General features: G+C 38.3%; 1 protein-coding gene across 7 annotated transcripts in view; it reads left to right on the top strand.

Annotated features, from left to right (window-relative positions):
* ZNF385B (zinc finger protein 385B) overlaps positions 1–27,206 on the top strand; it is a 386,057-nt gene that overhangs the window by 19,663 nt on the left and 339,188 nt on the right. Inside the window, exon 1 of one of the 7 annotated variants that reach the window (XM_038584989.1) lies at positions 18,257–18,382. The exons of the other annotated variants lie outside the window; for them this stretch is intronic. The gene's annotated coding sequence lies outside the window, so the exon portion shown is untranslated. Of the gene's footprint in view, positions 1–18,256; positions 18,383–27,206 lie in introns of those variants that run through there. 7 annotated transcript variants of the gene reach the window in all.

Raw genomic sequence — 27,206 nt, 5'->3', positions numbered from 1 at the left:
GCCTGTGTCTCTGCCTCTGTCTCTCTGTCTCTCATGAATAAATAAATAAAATCTTAAAAAAACCCTTAGTTATATAAAAAGCAGGTACTTTATAAATTTGAACTAATTTAATTACGCTAGTAACCCTATATCGGGTACATGCTATTACTATCTCCATCTTATAAATAAGGAAACAGGCCCAGAAAGTCGAGTGATTTACCAAAGTCAAACAGCTCTTAATGACTAGACCTGGGATTCGAACCGGGCAGCCCAATGCCTGCTATGCTCCAGTATCCTCATTCTTAACCAGTGCAGCTACAATGCCGAGATATCCATGGGGAGCGTACCATTTTGTCCTTGGGAGTGATTAGTCTTCTCTGGCATCCATAGGCATCGATTCGTTTTTTTCCTATCCCATCTGGTTCTAGCACATCAGCCATGCAGGTTGCTCTAGATCCTCCAGAATGTTTCGTTCAGCTCTTCGCCACCTATACTGTGCCAGGAGGAAACTGCCGAAGCTGTCTAGGACTCTTAACTACCTAGGCTAGTGGTTCTTAACTGGGATTCCCACCTACCCTCCCACCCCTGGACATTTGGGGATGTCTGGAAACATTTTAGTTGCCCCAACTGGGGAAGGAGATTATGTTCCTGGCATCTTGTGGATACAGACCAGCAATGCTGTTAAACATCCTCTAGAGCACAGGACAGTCCCTACAACAAAGGTTTCTTGGAACCAAAATGTTAATATCTCTGGGATTGAGAAACTTCCATCCAGACGTCAATATAGTACATTTCAGCCATTTATCATTTATTCTCAGGGCTCCATGTTCCCAGGAAGGTACAGATTCTCAGGCTTCTTAGATCTACCAAAACTACTGGGGTTTCCATTATCTTTCGTTCCATCAGGGCTCAGTGCAAGGCTGGCGAGTGGGCTGAGACCTGGGCTCCCTTCCCAGATACTCACTTAGGTCAAAAGTCTCTGCAGTACCCTTTAACTATCTCCCTTTCTCTCCCTTTTATTTAGTCTGAAAGTAGGAAGCTTTGCTCTTACTCATCATATTCTTTCAAATCTGTTGCCCACGATTTGCCCTAATGTTCAAAACTCAAACTGCAAGAAAGGAGTACCCTCATTTCCTTCTTTCTTCTGCTCTATGCTATGAAATCTTTTTCCTGGAGACAATAAATACAGAAATACAGAATAAATACAAAAATTAATACAAAAATTACAAAATAAATACAAAAAAATAAATAAAGACAGTAAATACAGAAAAGTCAGCACACTGAAGGAACTTTACTGAAATACAAGAAAAACCTTAGTTTGTCCATGTCAGCGTTTTGCCATCTATAGTCTGAGGTGCACCACTGTCCCTGGAGATGTTCTTAAGTTTTCTATGAAAGGGGAGAACTGCTGAATGTAGCCCCCGTCTCTAGGAATTCACAAGTCATATAAGCAAACTATTTACTTTTGTTTATCTCAGGTCTTCCCCAAAGTATTTGACAAGAAAACATTCTTTTCTGTGGAATCCTCAAGAACAGTTTGTACGTAATTTGAGAAATGCTAGCCTACCTGATAAACGTGGTCTTTTTTTTTTTTAAACGTGGTCTTTATCAGAGCACTGGCAGAGATAAGAGGTAGGTCCTAGAGGTGCTAAAAAGCTAAACTCAAAAGGAGTTGGTGAATGATTGGTCCTGGGATGTCAAGAAGCAAGAGAAATCGATAAGAGGATATAGAAACTTCAAAATCGAAGGAACAAATTCCTTATATCACAAAGTATTAGGCACCAAGGATTTTTAAAAGTACAAACCACAAAATGATAATACTGAATTTGTTTCTCTTGGATTATCGTAATGGCTTTCTGAGTGGTCTCCTAGCTTTCATTCGTGTTCTCTTCTGATCTTGATGCCATAATAGCATCAAAGAAATATTTCTAAACAAAGATGCAATCGTGGCATTGCTCCAATCAAAGAACTTCTATGATTTGATTTTGCACGTACATGACCCAAACTTCTTTGCATCATGTTCGGAGGACCTTGTCAAAATCTTCCCGAATGTGGATTTAACCGGGTATGGCAAGAAATGAGCAACTCTTTCTTCCTCAGCAAGATCGTGCCTTGCACTGCCAGTGCTTGTGTGCTTATTTTAGGGACCCTGGGGGACGAGGCCAGCTGTGCTGGGGACCTTGCATCTGGTCCTGTCCCATGTGAATACCCTGATTCTGTAATGTTTTAAAAAAAATATCTGTAGTTTTAATCTAATCTTGGAAAGGAAGTCTTGTGTGGTCTGTCTCTGTCTGTGGATATTTTCCATTTGTCCCTCTGGATCCACTCTAGCCCTTGTCCACTCATGTCTCTGCTTTAAGAGGCTGACCCATATGGACCAAATCTCTGGAATCCCTTGTCCACTGTCTTATCGTTGGGTTTGATTAATGGAAAACGCTGGCCAGAGATGGGAGAGAGGGAGGAGAGTGAGATCAGAGTGTTTATTTCCTGGACCCTACGCTGCAAGGTTACCACAGGTTGACTGTGTCCTGTGCTGGTCACGGCCTCTCTCAACGTGGCCTCCCTCATGGTCTTTTCTGCTCTCCAGATGTAGGTAACTGACTTCCCCCCCGGGGGGTGTAACACCATCCTCTCTCAGACCCCTGGTTCCTGTGTATCCTTGTGATTCCTCCGCTTCTGACTCTATACTTGTGAACAGTCCTTTAAAAATAAACTCTTTTCAGATTTTCCCAATTTGAATATTGTATTTCTTTCCCAGTGGGACACTAATGGCGATCTGAAATCCTTAGATTTTTTTTAACATCTGTGAAAAATTTCAATGATAAAGAATTGAATTAGACAGAGACACTTATCACAAAATGTCCATTTTTGTGTTTTACTTTCTATTATTTCAAATGGTACCATAAAATCATAGACTCGAACATCACATTTAAAAGTCACTTTAGGTAACGATAGTATCCATTTCTGGTCAAGAAAGGCCATTTCGTTTGCGATTCATTGGAAAATTTTCTACTTCATTGACTAATGAAAATTCATGGGAGAGAGCACTGAGTTGGTTTGGGTGGTGGGAAAGACCCCATCTGTGCACAGTTCTCTCTGGTAAGGTCCATGGGGACAGGTGTGTTGGGTAGTTAATGGGAGCAACAGACCCAGGGTTCATTGGATGGCTCAGTGGCTACAGCTTTTGCAGCTGGTCTTTAATAAGTCCCAAAAGAATTGTCAAGTATGAGTAAGAGGCTGTTGACCACAACTAAGCAGTTTTCTTCTAGAGTTAGGCATTAATCTTCTTCAGGAGAAGAATTCTCCAGAAAGAACTCTGGGAGAAATGTCAATCCTAGATGGTTTTCCTCCTCCAAATGGTTTATAGTAGCCTGTGTTCTTTGAATTAGGATAGATTATTATAGCATTGAAACTGAAAGGATCTTTGCTAGGAGCGCAAACCCCCCCCCCTTTTTTTTTGTTTATAGTGATAACTCATCTTTAACTCAGCCTATTATTCATATTATTTTTTCTTTTAAGCAAAAGAATATTTTAAATGTAGTTTTATATAAATTAATTTCCCCTTCCATGATTCTGGCCATGGAAACAAATATCAAATTACTGATTCTTTCCTTAGGAAGAGTGTATAGTGCTCAAATATGACAGACTAGAGACACCATGGAGCTTCCAGTATTCTTTGCTATTTTTTTGCTCACAGATCCAGATATATATTTATATATATCTATATATAGCTTTGCATCCCATAGAAGCATGTGCTTTCCTTTTCCTGAGGAAATCTTCTTTTGGAAATGGCAATGCAGTAAGCATTTCCTTTGGAAATGTAGAGGGGATGGAAGCCTATGTCTTACCCCAGTGATACTGGGGTAATAGGTAGCCAAGGCTAATAATCACACTTTCCGTGTGATCAGAAGTGTGGCATGCCATGTGCGTGAAGATTTTGGTATGAGGGGTAAAAAGACAAATCTTGTGCAAGCAAGGCTTGTTGTGCCAGTTTTCTTGTTTCGTACGTTACTGAAGTGCCCGTGTTGTTGTGATCAGAAGTTCACGCGTGGGGCATGAGATTAGGAAAGATCCAAGCAATCTTTTGAAAATGTTGTCCTCGAGCTGTGGTTTGTTTCTGTTGTTGTTTTTTCATTTCCTATACTTGGTCACAGAGAGATGTGTGTATCATGTTGTTTGAAAAGAGGATTTAGGAACAGGCACAGCTTTGGAAACTCGATCTAGGTAACTCACTAAATTCCCACCTTTTTCACCTCTGAATTCACAGAGGGAAACGTTTTTTTTTTTTTTCTACCCTGGGACTTGAACAGAAAATATTGGAGATTTAGATTTTTAAGGAATTGCCAAATAGACCGTGGATATATTTAACACGTAAAATTTTCATTTCCTTTAGCTGTGATTCCGAAAATGTTAAATTTGATAAAATTCTAATAATTCAAGAACTCTGAGATTGCACTTTAGTTTTTAGGTTATTAAATTATAGTAATGATAGGAAGTTAGTACCTTTCTTTCGAAACTGTAGCCTAGTATTTATGTCTGACCAGTATAGCTGTCTCAACATGTTAGATCTCAAGCTCTGTTTTATGACTCTAAGGATTCTTAAGAGAAAGAAAATAGTCTTGATATTTATTATAGTCTAAGATGGTTTTTTTCTAATGTGAAAGTTCCTCATCATGAGGAATGCAAATATAAAATGCATAAACTTGAATATCCTCAAAATACCTTTTAGATGAAGCAGTGTATTTGGAGGAGGGAAAACCACGGTGAGTCAGCTGTCTCTTCAGGTTCTGCTCTCAGAACAGTTACTGACTTGTTTAGTGACCTTGGCCATCTTGGTCTAACTCCATTTTCATTTTCCCCCTTGACAAATGGAATTTCTTTCTACTAACCTGCTTTCCCTGAACACACTTTGGAAGAAATATGCTATGAAATACCAATTAACAATGTTTCCTATCTCAGGAGTGAACTTCAGTCTGAAATGAGAACACAATTCACTTGTATTTTTTTTGACCTTGCAATCGTTAACCAAAAAAAAAAAAAAATTAAGTATATTTTAATGAAGTACTCTGGGATAAATGACTGAAAGTTCATTATCATATAAGAGTTATATTCGATATAGATTTTTTTATATATGAAAATATGACTTCACAAGTTGGCAGCTTGAAAATTCTTGTTTTATGAGTTAACAAATGATTCTGGGTTTTATCACACTCACTGTCAATCTCAGTTTTTGGGTGCCTAGGAATTCAAAATTATATGCTCAGCTGACCCTTTAATTAGCTCTCATTCTGTCTTACATGATTTATGGCCTGGCGGCTCACATGTAAAAATGATGTATGATTTAATGAAGTGGAAAAGCAGAATAGGTTCCCACCTCCGATTGTTTGATACTTTCCCCCGGCTGCTAAGTGGAGCGCTGGGGGCAAACAAAGCAGCAGTTACATCCCTTCACTCATTTCTCCTTAAGGGGGAGAGGGGGGCCCAGTTTGCTACGATTTGTGATTATTTGCAAATACACTTCTATTTCATTAGAAAACCTGGGAACATTGATTCAGGTTATCTCGAAATTGTTTTCCCAAAGAAATATGAGAGAAAATATCGACTCAAAGTCTCTTGTTTTGCATTTTATTTTATTGCTCTAAATGCAAAAATCGCAGGGGAAGCAGTGCAGGATTTAATCCATAGGGTTGCGCAGTGTTTTAGCACCTCGGTCCATTAAGTCCCTAAGTGTTTGCAGAGTACATCAGGCCCTGATCAAAGCCCTGGGTTACAGCAGCGGCCAAGAGAGACAAGGCCCTCTCGAGGGAGAACAGGTAACAAACTGATAAATAAATGCATAAATAAAATGTCTGACTTGTGCCTTGGGATAAGTGCATGAAGGATAGCCCTAACCAAGATGCTCTGAGAGAGCGAGTGGAAATGAAGGGCTGTTCTGAAGGGCTGCAGGTGTCAGGGAAGGACACCCTGGCCAGGCTGGGACGCCTAGCCATGACCCACAAGACATGAAGGTTAGTGCACAAGGATCTGGAGACAGAACTTCCCAAGCAGAGGACACGGATTGCAGAAGTCCAAGGTGAGAGGAGCTTGATGGTTTTGAGGAATAGCAAAAGGAGAGTAGGAATGAGGAGGGACACATAAGGGCCAGAGAGGCAGCGATGGACAACTGAGGTGGACAGACCACACAGGGCTTTGAGGGCCGCAGTAAAGAAGGGACAGTGTGCCAGCAATTGCCTTGTTCCCAAGACCATTGCTGAGGCTCTCAGAGCTCCCTCCTGCACCAGCACCTGACAGGCTCTGCGGTGCACCTGTTTACCCACACGCCGTTAGGCTCAGGCCCCACCCGGATAATGTGGACTCTACAGTGCTGGGGTCAAAACTCGTGTGAACGTGTCCTTTACCTCAAGGGACAATTGAGGTACCCCCAACAATTTCTCTTTATTTTTTATTTTGAAAAATTGCAAATACACTGAAAAGTTGCAAAAACTCTTCATGTGGAGTCACCAATTGGTGATCATTTGCCACCTTTGCTTTATGTCTTTTCTCTCTATACAAGCATTTGATTTGTTTTGTTTCGTTTTGCTAAAGCATTTCAAAGTTAGGTGCAGACGTCATGACATTTCATCCTTAAATTCTTCACCATCTCTCTGATCGTGTCCAGAAAAATCAGCAGTGTAGTACTTTTATCTACTCTATAGCCTATGTTGAAATTTACCAAACTGTCCCAGTCATTTACTTTATAGGTGATTTTTGATGGTCATATTTCTTTTTCTCCTCTAATTCAGAACAGTCACCACAGACTTCTTTAGTTTTGTTTTGTTTTAATGGTACTGATAATTTTGAAGAGCACAAGCTGGTTATTCTGGAGGATCTCCTATGATTTGGATTTGACCGATGTTCCCTCATGATTATATTTAGGTTAAATCTATTTGGCAAAAATCCTCCCTTGGTGGTGTTGTGTCCTTCACAGTGCATAATATCAGGTGTTATATCAGATGTTACTTTGTCCTAGTGTTGATGACATTAAACTTCATCATTTGATAAGGTGTATCTGCTAGATTTCTGCATTGTAAAGGTATCTTTCCCCCTTGACAATCAATAAATAATCTATGGGGAGATACTTTGAGACCATGAATATCTTGTTTCCTAATAGCCTTTCACCTAATGGTATTAGTATCCATAGAAGCACCTTCCCCGAATCAGTTATTGCTATGGTGGTTGTGAAACTGATGATTTTTCTATCTCTCTTGGTTTTTCCATATTCGTTAGTTGGTTTACTTTTCTAAAGAAAAATTTTCCTTCCCTTCCCCCCTTTAAAAAATCAGTATGAACTCAAGGATTTAAAAAAAATTCATGATGTTTTAATCCAACTCCTATCATTATAATTTTGATGCTGTAATTGTCTCAAATTGGACTACTGAGAATCCTTTCAGGCTGACCTTTTCACTCAGTTTTTGAATTCTCTTTTTCTCTGACATAGAAAGAAGGTCCAGGCTTACTTTATTATTTTCCCTTCTTCAGACATAGAATCAATGATTTCTCCAAAATTTCATGGTTTGTTTTAGTGGGGCATGATACTCAGAAACCAACATCTTGGAACTCGATGTGTTTATTGCTACCAATATATTGATTTCAGAATGAAGGTATCACTGATTCTAGAATCATTCAGTGGACAGAGCTAGTGAACACACACACACACACACACACACACAGACGCACAACCACAGCCCACAAGCTCTTACTGATACCTGTAATTCTAATCCAATACCATGGTGTTCTTTTTTCTCCTTCCCCCGCTTTTTTTTTTAATTTTTATTTATTTATGATAGTCACACAGAGAGAGAGAGAGAGGGGCAGAGACACAGGCAGAGGGAGAAGCAGGCTCCATGCACCGGGAGCCCGACATGGGATTCGATCCAGGGTCTCCAGGATCGCGCCCTGGGCCAAAGGCAGGCGCCAAACCACTGCGCCACCCAGGGATCCCTCCTTCCCCCGCTTTTGTATTTGAATCTCCCTTCTCCCACAGAAGAAAGCCTAGGTCCCAATGACATCAATAAATTGATATTTACTTATTTATAGCTAACAACCCAACCCCTTCCCAAAATTTTAGAACTGTTACACCAATACCAGCATCAGACAAATGAAGTTCAGGATATTTCTGCCCTTCTTTATGTCCTTAGAATGTATCTCCTTGAGGATATAAAAGTCATATGCTATGTTCAAAAATTACCTGTGTGTGTGTGTGTGTGTTGTTGTTGTTGTTTTTTTTTTTTGTATTTTCTTCTGTAAAGGGATATCTATTTGATATACAATTAGGTTTGTTTCTGTTTCAAATCAATTTTCGTTTCCCCTATCCTTTCTTACTTAGATCTTTGGCTTATTAATATATAAAACATTAACGTGGTTTAAAAGCCAAAGCTATATAAAAGGGGTATTTATTACGTCTGAGTTTTAAAAACACCATTACCGTTTTTAACTTTAAGCTCTAGTAGGACAGCAGTGTGTGTACTGGCCATTAGTAAATAGGGCAGCTTTATCAAAATGGCATAATGGGTATCAATACACTTGTAAAACTTTAAAGCATCATACAAATAGTAATATTTCTTCTTGTTTTGATTCTGGCATTAATACTTCCCCCTCTTAATTTTTAATCTTTTAACTTTATATCTGAGAACTTTATCTTGTTCTTTAAAACTAGATACTCGTGTGTGTGTGTGTGTGTGTGTGTATGTATCCATTGTGTGTGTGTGTATCCATTGTGTATTTTCATTGGTTTCTTTTAGGTGTGCATCTCCTGTAGAGCAATGTTTCTTATGGGTACTATATCTTATTGTGAGGTCTAGAAATAGTTTCAGAGAAAAATAAAAAGGTCATTTTATTTACATGATTTTCCTTTGTATTCTCCTGAAATAGTCAAAATAAAGGCATATTTGGGGAAACAAAAGACTGAAAAAATGCAGTCGAATATTTAATTGTGTCTATACAAATAAAAATTGCACAAAGCATCTGATTCTTTGAAAAATACACAGACACTCTTCAGTGTGTCCAGGGTGATATACCTAGAGAAATGTAAAATAATTGGTTGTACAGACTTTAGAGAAGCTATAAAATAATTTTGAAAGACTTTTTATGTAATATTGTCATTTTGGACCCAAACCAGAGAATATTCAAATGAATAAAATATTTCTTATTGGAGATAATGTTAACACACTTCTGCTGTTTGCATGGTGCATTTATTCATACAATAAAAATTAATTGCAGTTATATCTTGAATATTTTCTCTAAGAATATCTTACTTTAATTCTTGGACACTTTGATTATCAGTATGGAATGTGATAATTGTTATAAAATGTATACTTAACATTCTAGGCTGATAATTTAAATTGTTAGCCTAAAGAACACACATACCCTAGCATCTTGCAGGATGACTTGGATTTGGATTAGTAATGTTGCAGAAGTGGGGTGGGTTGCTCGGTGTCTGGTTTTGTTTTCTGATTTGGTCGGCTAACGTAGGGTGAGCAATAAAGACAAGATGTCCTGGAATAGTGCTTTCCTTTACTAAAAACGAATCAAAAAAATAAAAATAAAAACGAATAAAAAAAACCTTTAAAATCCACAAAACTTCCTCTTATCCAAATTCCTCCTTTGGAAGATTTATGTGTATTAACATTTTAAAAATGCAAATAACAGCCCAGGAAAGATTAAACTCCTTTCAGCTATTTATTCTGTGGTCTGATCCAGTTTATATATGTATGTAGGTATTTTAGAGAGCGAGAACTCAAACAGGGAGAGGGGCAGAGGGAGAAAGAGAGAGAATCCCAAGCAGACTCCCCACTGAGTGTGGAACCCCAATGTAGGGCTTCATATCAGGACCCTGAGATTATGACCTGAGCTGAAATCAGGAGTCAGTCAATAACCAGCTGAGCCACCCAGGCACTCCCGAGTCATCTTAATTTACTTGCATTCCTTCTAAATCCTAGAAGAGCTGTAGTGGCAGTGCGTTTTTAAAAGAAGAGGTGAATGTTTTGTAGCAGTAGGAAACTTCAAGGAACGTCCTGGGATGGATGCCCAGTGAAGTGGGGAAGCAAGGAAGTAGGCAGCTGGGGAGGCCTTGGTAGGAAGAGAGATTCCTTTGTAAACATAGCCTAAGGCCAAACTTTCCTCATTTTTTCTGTTTTGCATAGGGCTTTGATTATCCAAAATCATCCAAGATCCCAAATGGAACTCATCTTCTAGATACTAAAACAGTTTAATCTGACTGTTCAGCTAGTCCAAGACTTGTCTATGGAAAGAGGCTCTGCCATAGAACCTCAGACCCACCAGTGACGTCATACTAACTGAGTCTTGCCTAAGTTAAAATGAAACTCTACACCCCACCGTAATTTGTGCCTACCTTGTGATCGAGTTATTTTTCTAAGTCACAAAAATAAATAATCTGTAAGACACCAAATCCATGAATCAGAGAACTGAAGACACTCAGATTTTCTCTGTCAGTCTCTTTTAGTGGAGGTGGCAAGAAACAGATGTGGTTGCATCAGGACCAGCAGAGCTGAGACCACAGCCCTGGTCTTCAAACTCCTGGCCCAGGGCTTGGGCCCAAGGCATTTGTGTCTATTACTTGCTGTAACCCAGGGGACTTGTCTTTTTTCTCTTGGAAGGAGCATTTGAACAGACTTCTGGGCCATGAAAACATTGGCACCTGTCTGAAAGGAAGTCCACTTCTAGAAAATTAGAGATTATGCTTTTAGTTCATACATACAAGTATTTGTAGGTCACGTATAGGTTTTTTTTTTTTTTTAAAGGTTTTATTTATTCATGAGAGACAAACAGAGAGTGGCAGAGACACAGGCAGAAGGAGAAGCAGGCTCCATGCAGGGAGCCCCATGGAGGACTCTATCCCTGGACCTGGGATGAAAGCAGACAGGGGTTGAGCATCTCCATGGATAAGTTTTTTTAAAATATATATATATATATAATTTAAATTCTTAGCCTATTTTTACCTATTTTTTTTTCAAGTGACCTAATCTGATAAAGTTGGAGTCCTTGGGAGATATTAATGTAATTTTATTGGATCTTTACATTGTGGTAAATGCAATGTAGCACGTGGTCTAGTAGTCTAAGATGCATTGTGAGGTCCCTCAGCCTGCTTACCTTTTACCAGCTGAAATGAATGGGGAAAGATCCTGCTTCTTTATTTGAAAAACAAGGATATCAGTGCTTACCTCATAAGTTCACGTGAGGATTAAATTAGCAAATGGATAAAATCTTTAGCATAGTGGCTGGCACTTTGTAAATGCATAAGAACTGTTATCCTTCATCATCCTTATTATTACAATAGTGCCTAGGAAAGGAAATCTGTATAGATCAGGGATTCAGGTGCAATTTCTCTTGTTTTCCATTTTATGAGTATTATAGTACATTTTCAAAAATGTTAACTGCTTGAAAATCAAAATCAGTTTAGTTAATTTTTTAATTAATAGGCTTTATTTTTTTTAGAGCAGTTTTAGGTTTACAGAAAAATCAGAGGAGAAAGTATATAGGTCCCTATACTCCCTACCTCAGTTTCCCCTACTGTTAACATCTTGTATTGGTGTGCTACATTGGTTACCACTGATGAACCAATATTGATGCATTACTATTAACTAAATTCCATGGTTTGCATTAGGGTTTGCCCTTTGTGTTGTACTGTTCTTTGAGTTTTGCCAAATGCTTATTGTTATGTACCATTACAGTATCCTATGGAATGGCTTTACTGTCCTAAAAATTTCCTGTGTTCCACTTACTTATCTCTCTTTCCCTTCCCTCCCCAACCACTGAAAACTACTGATCTTTTTTTATTACTTCCATAGTTTTGCCTTTTCCACAATGTCATGTAGTTGGAATCATATAGTACATGGCCTTTTCAGCTTAGCTTCTTTCTTTCTTTTTTTTTTTTTTTTAAAGTTTTTTATTATTTATTTAAATACACAGAAAGAAGAGAGAGAGAGACACACAGGCAGAGGGAGAAGCAGGCTCCATATAGGGAGCCTGACGTGGGACTTGATGCCAGGTCTCCAGAATCACGCCCTGGGCTGAAGGCAGTGCTAAACCGCTGAGCCACCCGGGCTGCCCTTAGCTTCTTTCCTTAGCAGTATGTGTTTAAGGATACCCCTCCCCCCCCAACATTGTCTTTTTATGGCTTGATAGCTCATTTTTATTGCTGAATAATATTCATCTGTCTGGATGTAACACCATTTCTTTAACTGTTCATCTATTTGAAGGATATCTTGGTTGCTTCTAAGTTGGGCAATTAAAAATAAAGCTGTTACAATCGTTTGTGTGCAGGTCTGGACAAAAGTTCTCAACTCATTTGGGTAAATACCTAGGAGCATGATTGCTGGATCATATGGTAAGACTGTGTTCAGCTCTGTAAGAAATTGTGTGTCTTCCAAAGTAGCGGTACCATTTTACATGCCTACTGGTAATAAATAAGTGTTCCTGTTGCTTCACATCCTCTGTAGCATTTGGTGTTGTCAGTATTTCAGCGATTATAATAGAATTGCAACCGTTCTCAAAGGTATGTACTAGTATCTCTTTGTGGTTTTAATTTGCATTTTCTTAATGACATATGATGTTGAGCATCCTTTCATATGCTTATTTGCCATCTGCCTATCTTCTTTGATGAGGTGTCTGTTGAGATCTTTTGCCCTTTTAAAAATTGGGTTGTTTCTTTTCTTACTGTTAGGTTCTGAGATTTCCTTGTATTTTGGGAACACATGTTCTTTATCAGATACATGTTTTGCAAATATTTTTTCTCCAAGCTTGTGGCTCGTCTTTTCATTCTCTTAATAGTGTCTTCACAGATTAGGAGTTTTTAATTTCAGTAAAGTTCCACCTATCACATTTTCTTTTATAGATTATGCTTTTGGTATTACATCTAAAAACTCATCGCCCAATCCAACGTCACCAAAGACTTTCTCCTATGTTATCTTCTAGAAGTTTCAGTTCTGTGTTTTACATTTAGGTTTATGATCTTGAGTTAATTTTTGTTAAAGGTGTAAGGTAAGTGTCTAGATTAATTTTTTACATGTGAACATCCAGTAACCCATTCGATTTTTCTCTAGTAAGTGAATTGACATTATTTTTGGAGATACTTATAATAAGGTTTTTCTTTTATAAGAAGATATTTTAATCACCGAAAGCCTCGGAGAATAATTAATCCTCTTTCAATGAACAAAGTGTCTTCAACTATGTGGAGAAATATTATCAGGAACACAGAATTGTTTATCAGTGAAGCATTTTGACATTTGGTCTTTCATTATATTTTAGGATGATTAGGGAGGACTGTGGAATGGTGTGTATGATTTATAGCTGGTTGTGTTTCTTAACTAAAACCTAGTTACTCAATAAAATGTTTTGTATAGCTATTGTTCAAACACTCCCAACTCTTATAACTTGTTTTTGATCTCTTTCATTCTTTGAGCTACTGTTTGGGGACTGTTGAAATGCTTGACACTCTTTCTTTCTCTCTCCCTCTCCCTCACTGTACTTGGCTAGCAAGCCTTAACATCTGCTGACATTATTGATCCTAGGAATAAAAACGTGAGATGATCTCTGGGAAAATTTCCAGGCTTAGAGCCCAGGCAATCCATTAAACCCATATATTTCAGATCATTGAAGTCTTGTGAAGTATTTTCAGAAATACAGTTGCCAGTGATTTGGTTACATAGGCCTGTTTGAAAGAAACCTTTTAAAGTTCTTCTTGAAATGATTTGTATTTTTCCAACTCTCAAACTTCATAAAAACCAAGAGGCATTTCTTATAGAAATGTTTCCTGTTAGATTTTCTTGGTACATTCTTTTTAGCGGTACTGTAGCCACTCATGGTATGATGGTTTGCTTAATGTCGAAGCAAATTACCTGAAAGACGAAATTGAATAAAGGATATATTCTTTTAAAAATTGTACTTAATCAAACAGCAAAGCAGAAATGGATCTCTGTTGTACTTTAAAGAGTTGCCCAAATAAAAGGTCATTTTCCCTACCTAAATGATATATGATATGGTGGGTTCACAGTGAAAGAAATATATAGTTTAATAAATAATGTTTAAAATTTTGGTCTAGAGGTTCTTTGGAGAATGTGTTTTTACCTTTTATGTTCTTTTGTGGCTTCATACATTTCTCTATCTTATATTTGCTCCTGTCAGAAAGTATCAGTATTACAAACAATGAGTGAATAAGGCGAACCCAGCAGTTCCACAAGGATGTATACCTATGTCCCCAAAGCACAGCGTTCATAGAAGCATCATTTGTAATAGCCCCAACTGGAAAATATTCAAATATCAATTTGCGCTAAACTGTATTCTCAATGAAGGCAGCATTTAATAGTTAACCAGGGGGCCAGGAAATGTGGGAAGTTTTCGTTAAAGGATATGTATTTAGGGTTATTTTTTTTAAAGAACATGCAATATTATTTAAATAGTACTATAAATTATCTTTTGCATGTCAAAATCCTGTTTTTCAAATAAATTATTTATATTTACAAGGATATAAATGTAAAACACCAATTTCCCATTGAGTCATCATTTCCTTAAAATGATATATATGCAGTTAGGAAATCAGCTATTAAAATTTTTTTTTTTTTTTTTATGATAGGCACACAGTGAGAGAGAGAGAGAGGCAGAGACACAGGCAGAGGGAGAAGCAGGCTCCATGCACCGGGAGCCTGACGTGGGATTCGATCCTGGGTCTCCAGGATCGCGCCCTGGGCCAAAGGCAGGCGCCAAACCGCTGCGCCACCCAGGGATCCCAGCTATTAAAATTTTGAAATTGGGGGATCCCTGGGTGGCTCAGCGGTTTAGTGCCTGCCTTCGGCCCAGGGTGTGATCCTGGAGTCCCAGGATCGAGTCCCACGTCGGGCTCCCTGCATGGAGCCTGCTTCTCCCTCTGCCTGTGTCTCTGCTTCTCTCTATATATATCTCTCATGAATAAATAAATAAAATCTTAAAAAAAATTTTTGAAATTGTGGAAGAGAGATACTTTCTTTAAAGTCTTTAATGACTTACCATTTCCTACAGGATAGAATTTTAATTTTGGGGGGAAGCACATAAGGACCACTGTGGTCTGGATTCTTCCTGAGTCTCTACTCACTCCTTCCTCCTAATAACTCCCATCTTGCTCTCCTCAAGATACCTAGCTGTTTGCAGTTCTCTGAGCACTCTTTTTTTTCCCCAAACTTACAAGTCTTTTCTCTGGCTTTTTCTTTGTGCCTTTCTTCTCCCCAGTGGTGCCATCATATTTATGCATTTTTGATTACTTTATCCGTAGTACTTAACACAGTGTGCGGCGCATGGGGGGCTATAGCAAACGGAGGGCAGGTTGAAGAGTTTATCATTCTTTTAGAGTGTATTAAATCATCTTATATCCTTAGATAATTATATCTCTCTCTTTAACATCATTAAAAGTAGGAGGAGTTTCTAATTTGTCTTCTGTCCACTGTAGTCCTTAGAACACGGTAGGAACTTAATAAATGTTGATTGGATGAAGGGTTTGTTTTGAATTAATACATAAATGAAAAGTCAACTAAATTTGTCTCTATGCCTTGTGAAATTTTAGCTTCAAACTTACCTTATTGTATTATTTATTGATGCAGGAGCATTTGCTCTTTATTTTTAGCATATATTTTGTGGTAGGTGCTAGGCACTGAGAGGAATCTAGGTAAGACTTTTATCCTGGACAATATATAAGTCAGATGAAAAAAAAAAAACCCAACCAATTCATTTTAGGTATGGATCCATTGTGTGCATTGTGGAGAAATATTTTGCTACTGACCTCCTACTCTAAGGGACTGTGCTAAATACTCTAAAGGCACCACTGAGGAATATTTTTGCTTTTCAGCAGAGCTATCAATAGAGCTCTTTGCTTCATGGAGATGGATGGGGCTGGGGAAAGTGGTGTCTGAGTATTTTAACAGGAGTGAAATCAGTCATCAAGTTAGACTTGAAATGTCTTTTCGTTCTTGTGAACGAGCCTGCCTTTCACCTCCATCTCTGAAGAAAACCCACGAGTGCACCAAAGCCCCTGCTACTTTTGTTGTTGTTTTATTGGTGGCTTTATAGAGTTGTGTTAAGACCTGAGCACTACCAGTCTTTGTGGAAATAACTCTTTCCCTTCCTGATGCCCTAACAAAATGTCTCCCTTATTCATTTTAAACAACATAGAACTCCTTTCCTGTTTGACAGTTTCAAACCCCAAACTCCGATGAGTGGGAGGGTGGTAGGTACATTCCGGATAACTGTTTTCCATACTTCAATTACTTCTTTGTCTTTCTCTTCTAATTTTAGACTCTCATTTTCGGGTCATGAGAAAATGGCTCACAGAGACAATGTAAAATTTAAAAAGAAGGATTTCCCCAAATTAGTAGCAGCCTGCAGAGCTGAGGAAGGAGATGGCATCAGGATATGTACTGACAGTGAATTCTAGGGTCCTGGGAGGAAGAGGATGGCAGTGAAAGAGAAGGTCGGGGGTGACAGATGGTGAAAGCCATGATTTGGGGTGGGGGGAGGAGATATTGGCACATCCGTACTTTACCCCCTCATGCCCTTGAAAATACCAGTGAATCCCAAGGTTTCATGGGGAAGCAGGACTTGACAATAATGTAGTGAGATGGCAAAAAGCAGAAAGGTCCATTCCAGAAAAGTTTGGTGAATCCTCTAATGGGGACCTTGGCTTTAAAACATTATTACAGCTTAACTGATAAAGTATAGGTGCAGCTAACTAATCTGAGTTTTAAGATAAACTCCCAAGTAATTTAGAGAATGGGAAATTAGATGCTTTTTAAGCTTGGCTTTATTCTTTTAGAACGGTGGGGGTAGTTTATTTTGTTACTCTATTCTGCAGGAAGAAAAGAACTAAAGAACTGTGTTTATGCAATAACATGTTTGAGGCTATCACAACAGTGCTTTAGCTGTAGCTCAAAATCTTTGAATTCTTACCTTTAAGATGAAATTTAGACTGAGTGAATTTCAATTTTATTTTAATTTCTGTCCCTTAAAATGTTTTTAAAAATGGAAATGAATAGATAGCCATCAGAGACTAGACTGGCTTTGCTTTTGTAAATGAGGGATTAGGATTTGTCTGTTCTATAAAGGACACCCCGCATTTAGATTAGACATAATCTGATTGTATTGCAATACAAAGGCCATTCAAGTCAGCTCAGTGTCCAGGGTCTGTAAACACCATATGACCACTGATTGGTCCAGAGAAGAGTATTAACAGAAAGATAATGATGAGTTTTAATCCACATCCTTATAGCACAACAGCTGTGGCTTTAAATGAGTTTTCTTTTGGACTTTAGATGTGATGCTTTATTTCTTACAAATGGTAAATTGAATAACTTTTTTTTTTTTTTACTCCTGCAAAGAGTATATACCTATTTAGCATGATTTTTACTTGATTAGGTAGTTTTCTTATCTCAGTTTTATTTAGAATACAAAATAGGTGTTTGACATTTATTTAAAATTAGACTGACCATGTAATTTATTGTACAAAGCAAGATTCTCTTGAAAGTATTAATAATATGCCCGGGACAAAAGGCATAAACCAGGAATCTTCAGGATAAACCAGCCTGAATGGTCATCCTTTTTAAAAGCCATATTTTAACTTTTTACCCTCCAATAAAATTATAAAATCACAATTAAAATGTTAGAAAATCAAATGTCCTTTCCAAGTGTGATTTAAAACGTATGGTGCTTTAGGAGTGAAAAGAACAGAGAAAAAGCAAAACATGGGTCTCTGGTCACAATGAGTTTTTTAAATGACAAGTGTGTTTAAATATGATTTCCAAATTTTATTTTCTTTGCATCTTGTGATTCTCAAATGTATTGAGTTTGTATAGCAAACATATTAAGCATTTATTCTCTATATGTTTGTGTTCTACTAATATCATTATTCATATTGCACCTGCTATATAGAAAATGTTATGCTAGTTTGTGTGGAATATTGCAAGGAATAGGAAGGACAGAAGAATCACAACCTGATAAATGTCAAAAATTTAGTTTTATTGTCAGTATTTGCTGGTTGACTCTCAAACATCCCTTCTCTCTTCCAAATACAGTGTCCCAAGCGTCCTAACTATGAAACCTGGGTAACACAGACCTCTCCTTCAGTTCCAAAAGGGCCCTGATTGGTGTAAGCAACCCGTGTTTCCTATCCCCTTAGCCACAATGATTTTTTTTTTTTTTTTTTAGTGATGGTCATGTGGAACAGATGTGTACAGCTAAACTGGACTGGCATTTTAATTGAGTTACTGGGAAAATAGACTATGACTTTCCTACTGAAAGTAATTGAAGCTGTAGTTTTAGGAGGTACTACAGATCATCTGAAGATCAAAACAAGTCTTAGGATGAATACGACACCTAAGGTCAGAAGGTTGGTATGAAGATAGTGTTGGTGGCATTGTTCAGCTGCTGAACCAAGCCAAATCCTGTCACTGCAGTTTTTGGTTACATGAACCAATAACTTTTCTCAGTTAAAAAAATAATAAGATGGAACTGGAGGGTATTATGCTGAGTGAAGTAAGTCAGTCGGAGAAGGACAAACATTGTATGTTCTCATTCATTTGGGGAATATAAATAATAGTGAAAGGGAATATAAGGGAAGGGAGAAGAAATGTGTGGGAAATATCAGAAAGGGAGACAGAACATAAAGACTCCTAACTCTGGAAGGTGAGGAGGGCGGGCGTGGGGGTGAATGGGTGACAGGCACTGAGGGGGGCACTTGACGGGATGAGCACTGGGTGTTATTCTGTATGTTGGTAAATTGAACACCAATAAAAAATAAATTTATTTAAAAAAAGGAAAAAATAAGTTATTGCAGTAAGTTCCATTAATAACTTTTATTGCTCAAGGCTTTGAGTTGCAGTGTCAGATACTTATAATCAAAGACTTCCTAATACATGATTTAAAAATAATTGCAAGTCATTTTGATTTGCAAATATTTGAGAACCATGATTTGAGAAGAAGAATGGCATGCTCTTTCTAAAATTGGTACAGGAAAGTCTTCAAGTCTGGATGTTGGATTAGGAAGGTAGAGATAGGATGAACAGTAAAAATGCAAGGAAAACTATCCAGGTCAGAATACTTCTGTACAAAGAAAAACAATGGGAACAAAGAGAAAGGAGTGCTAAGGAAAATGTTTCAGACTCACTTGATAGTGAACCAAATCTTGATGGAAAGTGAAGAAGTTGTTAAAAATGAACATAGCTTTGTGGCCTTGCTTGTCTGGCAAGGGAGAGCTGGATATACAAGAAACTTGACAGGGGCGCCTGGGTGGCTCAGTCATCAGTTAAGCATTTGACATTGGCTTAGGTCATGATCTCAGAGTCCTGGGATTGAGCCCTGAGTGGGGCTCTGCACTCAGTGAGAGTCTGCTTGAGGATTCTCTCTCTCTCTCTCTCTCTCTCTCTCTCTCTATCCCTCCTCCTGTTCATCCACTCTCTCAAATAAATAAATCTTTAAAAAAAATTAAAGTAAACTTGCCTAGTCATAGCACGCATCTTCATCTTTTTATCCATAGTTAAAATTCACTTGTTTGTGAGACTCACACTACATCTATGTAACTGAACACAGCACTTGTACTCAGTATTTCATGGTAACTGAAGAATTTGGTGTCTGTGGACAAGATCCAAGCAGAAGAGTAGATCTCACTATCGTTACCTCAACTGCTTTATCTCTCTGATAGAATCAAGGTTAGTAAATTGGCATATTCCTTTGGCAAAGACTTCATGACCAGTGTAAAGTTATCTTTTGATTCATTATGAATTCTGAGCTCTTCAATACTAGATATTTGTATTGTTTTTTAAAATTTCCTTCTCAAATGGAGAGAACCCATGTGTAGAGGAGATTTTCCTCACATAGGCCGAAATCTGCTTCCCCGCCCTCACAACCTCCAAGTTATATAATCACTAACAGAATGATATCTTCATAGTTTTTAGGATGGAAAAATATTAACTTAACTTAATATTTTAAGTTAAAATATGTGACTTAACACAGTGACTTAACTTTTTAGGCTTGATGATCTAGGATCTTTCAGTCCTGGGGGAGATGTCTGGGTTTACTCTGTTCTATATTGATAAGCAAATGGTGTTCACTTGCTAGCCTCGGGTACAGATGAAAGTTTAAAAATCCAGGAAGTTAGATTCAATATGTGGAGATGACATTCAGAACTCAAAATATCCTTTATGGCTTAGGAAGGGCACCTTCCATGAGTGCAGGATTCAACCAAACCTTGACAACTAAGGTATATGTTGTTGCTGCTGCTGCTGCTAATTAGGATTATGCTGAGTCAGACCAAATATTAAATTTTCCATTATTATTGCCTTTTGCTGTTTTTAAACTTTAAAGTACTAAAAGAAATTGGCTTTGCATGTTAGTCTATTGCATTTAGTTCAAAGCTAGTTTTGAATAAAGTGATGTACTAAGCTCCATTAGCTTAATAAGTATAAACTGTGGAATGACCTCACACTTGGAAAGTGTATGCTTCATAGGAGTGACAGGCAATCCTCTTTGAAGAAGAGGCATAAGGAACCTAGAGTAGAAAGACAAAATCCTATTAACTCACTTGTTCCCACTGTCCTTCATAAATCACTGTTGAGTAGACTTTTACTTAACTCATCCTCTCAGTATAATTTGTAGTTTGGAAATCCATTGCGTAGTAGATTTTCTTTCATGAAAAATCAAATTTAATGACTTAATGAGAATTCTGTAGGCTTCTTTGGAGGTGACCACAATGAGTGTGTTGGTGTTATTTATTTATTTTTTTAAATAGGAAACCTTGTGTTATTCAGCAGAATATGGTGAATTTCAAGTATGTTTTATCACTAATGCATTATCTCAGTTTTGTCTCTTAGGATGTGATAGAGGCACTTTTTTTTCCTTGCAGTCTGTTTTGTCACCCCAGTCAGATTAATGAATTATGAATTACACCATTTCATTAGATATAGAATTAAGAGAGGATGTTTTCCTTGGGGACTTCTGCTTGGACTATGTCATTAATCATATTCTGCAAGAACTATAGTCAAGGCAGATTGGGAATGGTAGTTTATCTGGTACAGACCAAGACGGGGGAATAGGTTGTCATTTAGTCTATCTTGGGGAAAGCGTGTCTGAAGAACATGGCTAGATAAGGAATGACATCTTAAAATTGCCTCTTATTTTGATCTCTGTCAGAGGTCTGAAGAACTGCATGTGAAACTGTGAAGTCTTCTCAGAAAAAAAGTAGAAGTCATTTAACAAGAGTTTGCTTTTAGTTCCATGCATAGTTTTTAAACTGAGAGGTATAACACGTAAACGTGACTGAACTTGGTGTTGGAGGCTTTACTTATTTTCTCCGCAGCTGCTGTCCCGTTGCCAACCTCCTTTGACCTTCCTATACTTCCTTTGTGGGAGGAAACCCAAACGTCTCACGGGATATTTTAAATGATCAATCAACATGAGCATTTCTGATATTAAATGATTTTAAAGAATTTAAATCACGAGGCTCTTCTTAATTGCCCCCAAATGCCTCCATTTGTGATTACCACTTAAAAAGTGATGGAACTCAGTGGAAAGAGAAGTGTGGAGTACCAGAGGGAAGGAGAAAAAGCTGTGCTCTGATGGTAGGGAGTTTGCATCTTCTTACCAGTCACAGAGTCATGCAACGGGAAAGATTAACAGCCTTTCTTTCAATAAGTACTTTGAATATAAACGGGAAAACAAAAAGGGGAAAGGAGAAAAAATGAGTGGGAAATACCAGAAAGGAAGACAGAACATGAAAGACTCCTAACTCTGGGAAACAAACTAGGGGTGGTGGAAGGGGAGATGGGCGGGGGGTGGGGTGACTGGGTGACGGGCACTGAGGGGGGCACTTGAAGGGATGAGCACTGGGTGTTATGCTATATGTTGGCAAATTGAACACCAATAAAAAATAAATTTATAAAAAAAGAAAAGAAAGCTTTTGCAAAAAGCTCCACTTGAAATCTTTTATTAGTTTTGATAGGTCAGACTACAGAGCACAAATGGAAATCTGACAGTTGTTTCTTGGTTGAAATAGAGTAAAGAGGCCCAGAGTATAGTAAGATGAGATTTATCGATAGCTAATAATATTATTAGGATTTTAATATCTCAGATGGACCCCCCCCCCCACCTCCATTCACGAATCTCTTTTTTTAGGCTTAGAATATTTACAGGAAAAAGGACACATTGCCCCCGGGTCAAAGATAAAATAAAAATAGAACTGTAGACTTTTAAGAAAGTAATTGAAGAAGAATATTGCATATCAAAGTTATACTTTGCAGTCAAAAACATATTCATAGATAAATTTATAGCCCTAAGATATCTTGTTGCTTAACAATAAAATTTGAAAATACATGAGTGAAACACTCAACTCTAGATATTTGGGAGGAAAAAGAATCCTGAAACAGAATAACAACAATAAACTGAACTTAAGCAGTAAGAATGATTTTTTTTTAAGATTTTATTTATTTCTTCATGAGAAACACAAAGAGAGGCAGAGACACAGGCAGAGGGAGAAGCTGGCTCTCTGCGGGGAGCCCGACGCGAGACTTGATCCCAGGACCTGGGATCATGCCCTGACCCGAAGGCAGATGCTCAATGACTGAGCCACCCGGGCGCCCCAAGAATAAATTAATAATAGGAACAAAACACAGGATTTAATGTTAGAAAATGGACAAACAATAGAGTTGATGAATGATGTATCTAAGGCTAGTTTAAAATGAAATAATGAAATAAACATTTGGTAAATGGAACTTAAAAAGTGAGACAAAGCACAAAGAAACACATTTAAGAATGAGAAAGGGACTCTGGCCACAGTCAGAAGAAATGAAAAATTATGCCAATACCCTGTGTAACTCTCAATGCAGATATACTTGAAAATCCTGATGAAATCTGCGTGTTAATTCTCATTAGCAAAAACAAAGCCACAAAGTAAACTGGAAGAGATTTTTTTCAGTAACAGAAAAGTATCAAGCTTTTATTTACCAAACAAAAAAATAAATAAAGCTTTTTATACCTCAGGAAAACACAGTGGGGCATCTTGATTGCCATAGGCATACCTACACACACACGGAGATACCCTCACACACATCCACATATATGTACATATGTGCACACTCCCAGTGCATTTGGAAAGTCTGGAAACATAAACTCATGTCAACAGTATGCTACTTACATTATCAAAAAATATTCCCAGTACATTTTTCTTTAATCTCTAGATACTTTTTTGGGTTAAGTACCTGGAGCAGTCTAATTATTAATCTGAAAAAAAAGTACTATCTGTATACTACAGAGTGTCCAGAAAGTCTGTTAAACTCAAGCAAAATGGTGTATTAATAGAACATCAACGATTGTGGCTGCTGTTAACTCTTCCTCCCAGGAAGAAGAGGCCAAGATGATTTTTTAAGAATCTGAGCATTCCACATTTCACTCCTCTTCCAGGGGAAAACCAAAGAACTTTGGGGTTTTATTCTCTGGGGGAACAGTAACTTGGGTTGCCCAAAAGGAACTGTGGTTTCAAGACTTGAAAGAGGCAGAGAAAAGGTCCCACGTAGAGCTGTAGGTTATGAAACACAGAGTAGCAGGGCAGGCCCCAGCCCCACTCCCAAGGGAGGTGGGGGAGGTGATATGGGCCTTGGGTGGTGGATGGATGAAGTGGCTGCGGAGGAGGTGGAGCCACAAGCAAGCGAGACCGCTGTGTTCTAGGCACATAAATATTTCAGGGTCTGTCACTGATGAGAAGGGAGAAATGGGGCCCCCCCTTTCACCTGTCCTTGGGTTTTAGGCCCCAGCTTCTCGGTGGTGACCACAAGGGACTGAAAGCCACAGCCCATCCTCAAGTTTGCTGAACTTCTTGGTGCTCTTCTTGTAAGACCAAGGTGGGAAGCAGTGTGAGTGGTAAATACTGTTGGTTGGCAGCTTTTATTTGATTTTTTTTAAAAAATAAAGATGACGTTAGATGGAAGAGCAAATTTTTATTTGTGCGTGTGTTTACAAGTGTGCATATATCTATACACACATATCCCTGAGATGCTGGCGGAAAAAAGCCCCGAAATATTAGCTGAGTTCTAAAAAGAAAGCCTGCCTTTGTTACTTTCCATCTGATGAAGAGGCTTCGGGACCGGAACTTTGGGGAAGCGCAGGTCCCCTGGACGAGTTTGATGTCCTTCCAGGTTCATCTTGGGGTTTTAAAACCTGATGAGCCCTAAAGGCAGCTCTGAAGATGAGAGCATTTTTCTCTTTTCCATTGGCCTGCACGTGGTCCTTCCCCGCCCGGTGAGCCCTGGAGAGCAGAGCAGAGTGAACCGACTTGAGGTGTGTTGCGGGCATCAAAATACAGCTATGATCTAGCACACGGCAGCAGTGCTTCGTGGTACTTAGTTTTAAAAATTGAAAGAGGGATCCCTGGGTGGCGCAGCGGTTTAGCGCCTGCCTTTGGCCCAGGGCGCGATCCTGGAGACCCGGGATCGAATCCCACGTCGGGCTCCCGGTGCATGGAGCCTGCTTCTCCCTCTGCCTGTGTCTCTGCCTCTCTCTCTCTCTCTCTCTCTGTGTGACTATCATAAATAAATAAAAATTTAAAAAAATAATAAAAATTGAAAGATCTCTGGCAGGGGTGCATTTTATGTTTTATGTATGACACTAACACACCAGCAAAGGATTTAATCGTGACCATTCAGAAATTATTTGTTAAGCCCTAATTTAAAATAAAATGGTGTTTAATCAAGGGACATTAATCAATTGTAATACTGATTTAAAGAGTCTTTTATTGAAGGGAATATTTACTTGTTCATTATATCGGGTTATTTTAAACTGAAAGGAAAAATAGCATTCTGTTACCTTACAAAGTGGCAATGTTGAATCAACTGAAATCTACATGCCCTGCTGCTAAATCACTTTAGGATATTTTTCACACCTAATTCCTATTGAGTTGGAAGTACCTGCCCTATGTAGGAGTGGCAAATTTTGGTGAACCTGTCTTTGCTTTCATAATTTTTAAGAAAACAGCCCCATATACAGTATGCAGGAAAATGAAAAGTCTCTAGTTCTTTCTGTTACATGCACACACACAGACACACACATTCACAATCACACTCATTCATCCTGTCCTACACAACCCTCTCCCTCATTCCCATAAACATCTGTTTGCTCAAGCACAAATACACACGCTTTGCTCCAGTAGTCATACTTAGACACACACTCTTCTTTGCTCAGGTCAACACACACACACACACACACACACACACACACACACACACACACACACACTTGCCCAGGCCGATGTACCCATATGGGCATACACATGCATATGAACCCATTCAAGTCAACACCCTCACACATGGGCCTATTCAAATTCACACACACATACACAGTAATACCTACACTTACAGGGTTAAGCTTTTGTTCTCTTTTTCTCCTCACTGTTTCCCAGCTACCTTCTGACTTTTCTGTCCTTGGTTTATACATTTCTTTTGATCTTTGACTTGGAAGTGGGTGACTCAGACCAATTATTTCATGTGATTATCTTTGGGATGAGATTGGTGATTTTGATACTGGCTCATTTTTATTATTTGCATGTCGTTTAAGAGAAAGAACGTCATGAACTTATTCTGCTTTCAAATGCCAAAGCGAGTGTTGAGGAGACGATTATATAAGTAGATGAGAAAATTGCCTTTCACACATATTTGTTGAGTCAACAGGGTCAGATGAGAAGGTGGCAAGGAACGTATCTTGAAACTCAGGAAACAGCTCTTTATTTTGCCATATTGCAGATAAATGTTCTTTCTGTGTCACTCTGTCCTAGGCTTTATTACTTGCTTTCCTTGAATCTGATAATTTACTAATTCAGAAATAATGTGCAATAGAATAGTAATAAAATTTAGTATTTTGATAGCAGACTGAATAAAAGGGTGGGCAATCGACTTGCCTTTTTGAAATCGAGAGCTTTCTGTTTGTGAATATATAAGGATAGATATATGTCATTGTTCTGCTTTCAACAGAGTTAGAAATGCCCACTGTTCTTCACAGTAAAAGCTTCATTTCTGTGTGTAAGAGATTGGAAGGCACCATCTGGGACACATCGTATGTTCATGTTTCTTCAAGAGAATCTGGAAATCATACTTTGGGATTTTGTTGCTGATGGAGAAGAGAAAGGGGAAAAAGCTTTCGTGTATTACACCTGGTCTGTTGGTGCCTTTCTTGTAAAAACTGAAATTAAATGAAACAATGCTAATTAGACTATCCTATGTTATATTCAGAAGGATACCATTAATATTTCTGAAATTGCTTATTTAAAAATTGTGTGGGTTTTATTTAGATAAATATTTTATTTGGACACTTTCCCGGTCTTGCTAATTGGATAAGAAAATTTTGGAAAATATGCCTGGGACAAACATCGAACATTCCCTTTATTTGGGAAGCCCCTATTTGGTATAGTCACTAGAGAAATTGTTGGTCTCCCGTAAACAGAAGGAAGATCTTCTTGTTCCCTGCCTCCCTCCTTCGCCGGTCAGACCAGAGAAGTCCCCATTGACCATGCAGTAATTACTTTTTTTAAAAGTCCAGATTGGTTTTTCCTAATTTATGATTAAGAACCCTGAGCTACCCAGAAATGAGCAAGCTACTTAATTTCCTATTCTGGCACCCAGTATACAGTGGCCTCATACATAGTTGGTACTGAAAAATATTTCATTGACTCCCTCGTTCAACAGATATTTACAGGCACCTACTATATAACAGGCAGATGCCCAGTTCCTACGTCTATCAAAGTAAACAAAACAGAAAAGCATTTGTTTGTGAGAATTGTAATCGGGTGGGAAAATAGACAAATATACATATAATAAATGAGATGGGGATATATGCTATGGAAAAATACATTGAAATAGATAAAGCATGATAAAGGAATGAGTTGCTTGTTTTTTATATAGGGTAATCAGGGAAAGCCTCTCTTAGAAGGACTTCCTTTTGAGGCTAACGTAGAATGAGTCCAGGGTAAATCTGGAGAAAGAGTGCTCTAAATAGAAGGAAGAGCAAGGACAAATGCCCTGAAGCCAGAAAAGCAGAAAGATGCTTGGCATGTTGAGTAAAGGGGAGAAACATGGAAGACTCGAGGTCAGACATTGCAGGGCAGCAGACTATTTGGGCTCTGGGGCCTTCATAAAGAATTTGGATTTTACTCTGAGTGCAATGGGAAGTCATTGTAG

Source organism: Canis lupus, chromosome 36 (genome assembly GCF_011100685.1).
Source record: "Canis lupus familiaris isolate Mischka breed German Shepherd chromosome 36, alternate assembly UU_Cfam_GSD_1.0, whole genome shotgun sequence".
NCBI lineage: Eukaryota > Metazoa > Chordata > Mammalia > Carnivora > Canidae > Canis > Canis lupus.
The sequence above is the reverse complement of the archived record's forward strand: the minus strand, read 5'-3'. Positions and strand labels throughout refer to the sequence as shown.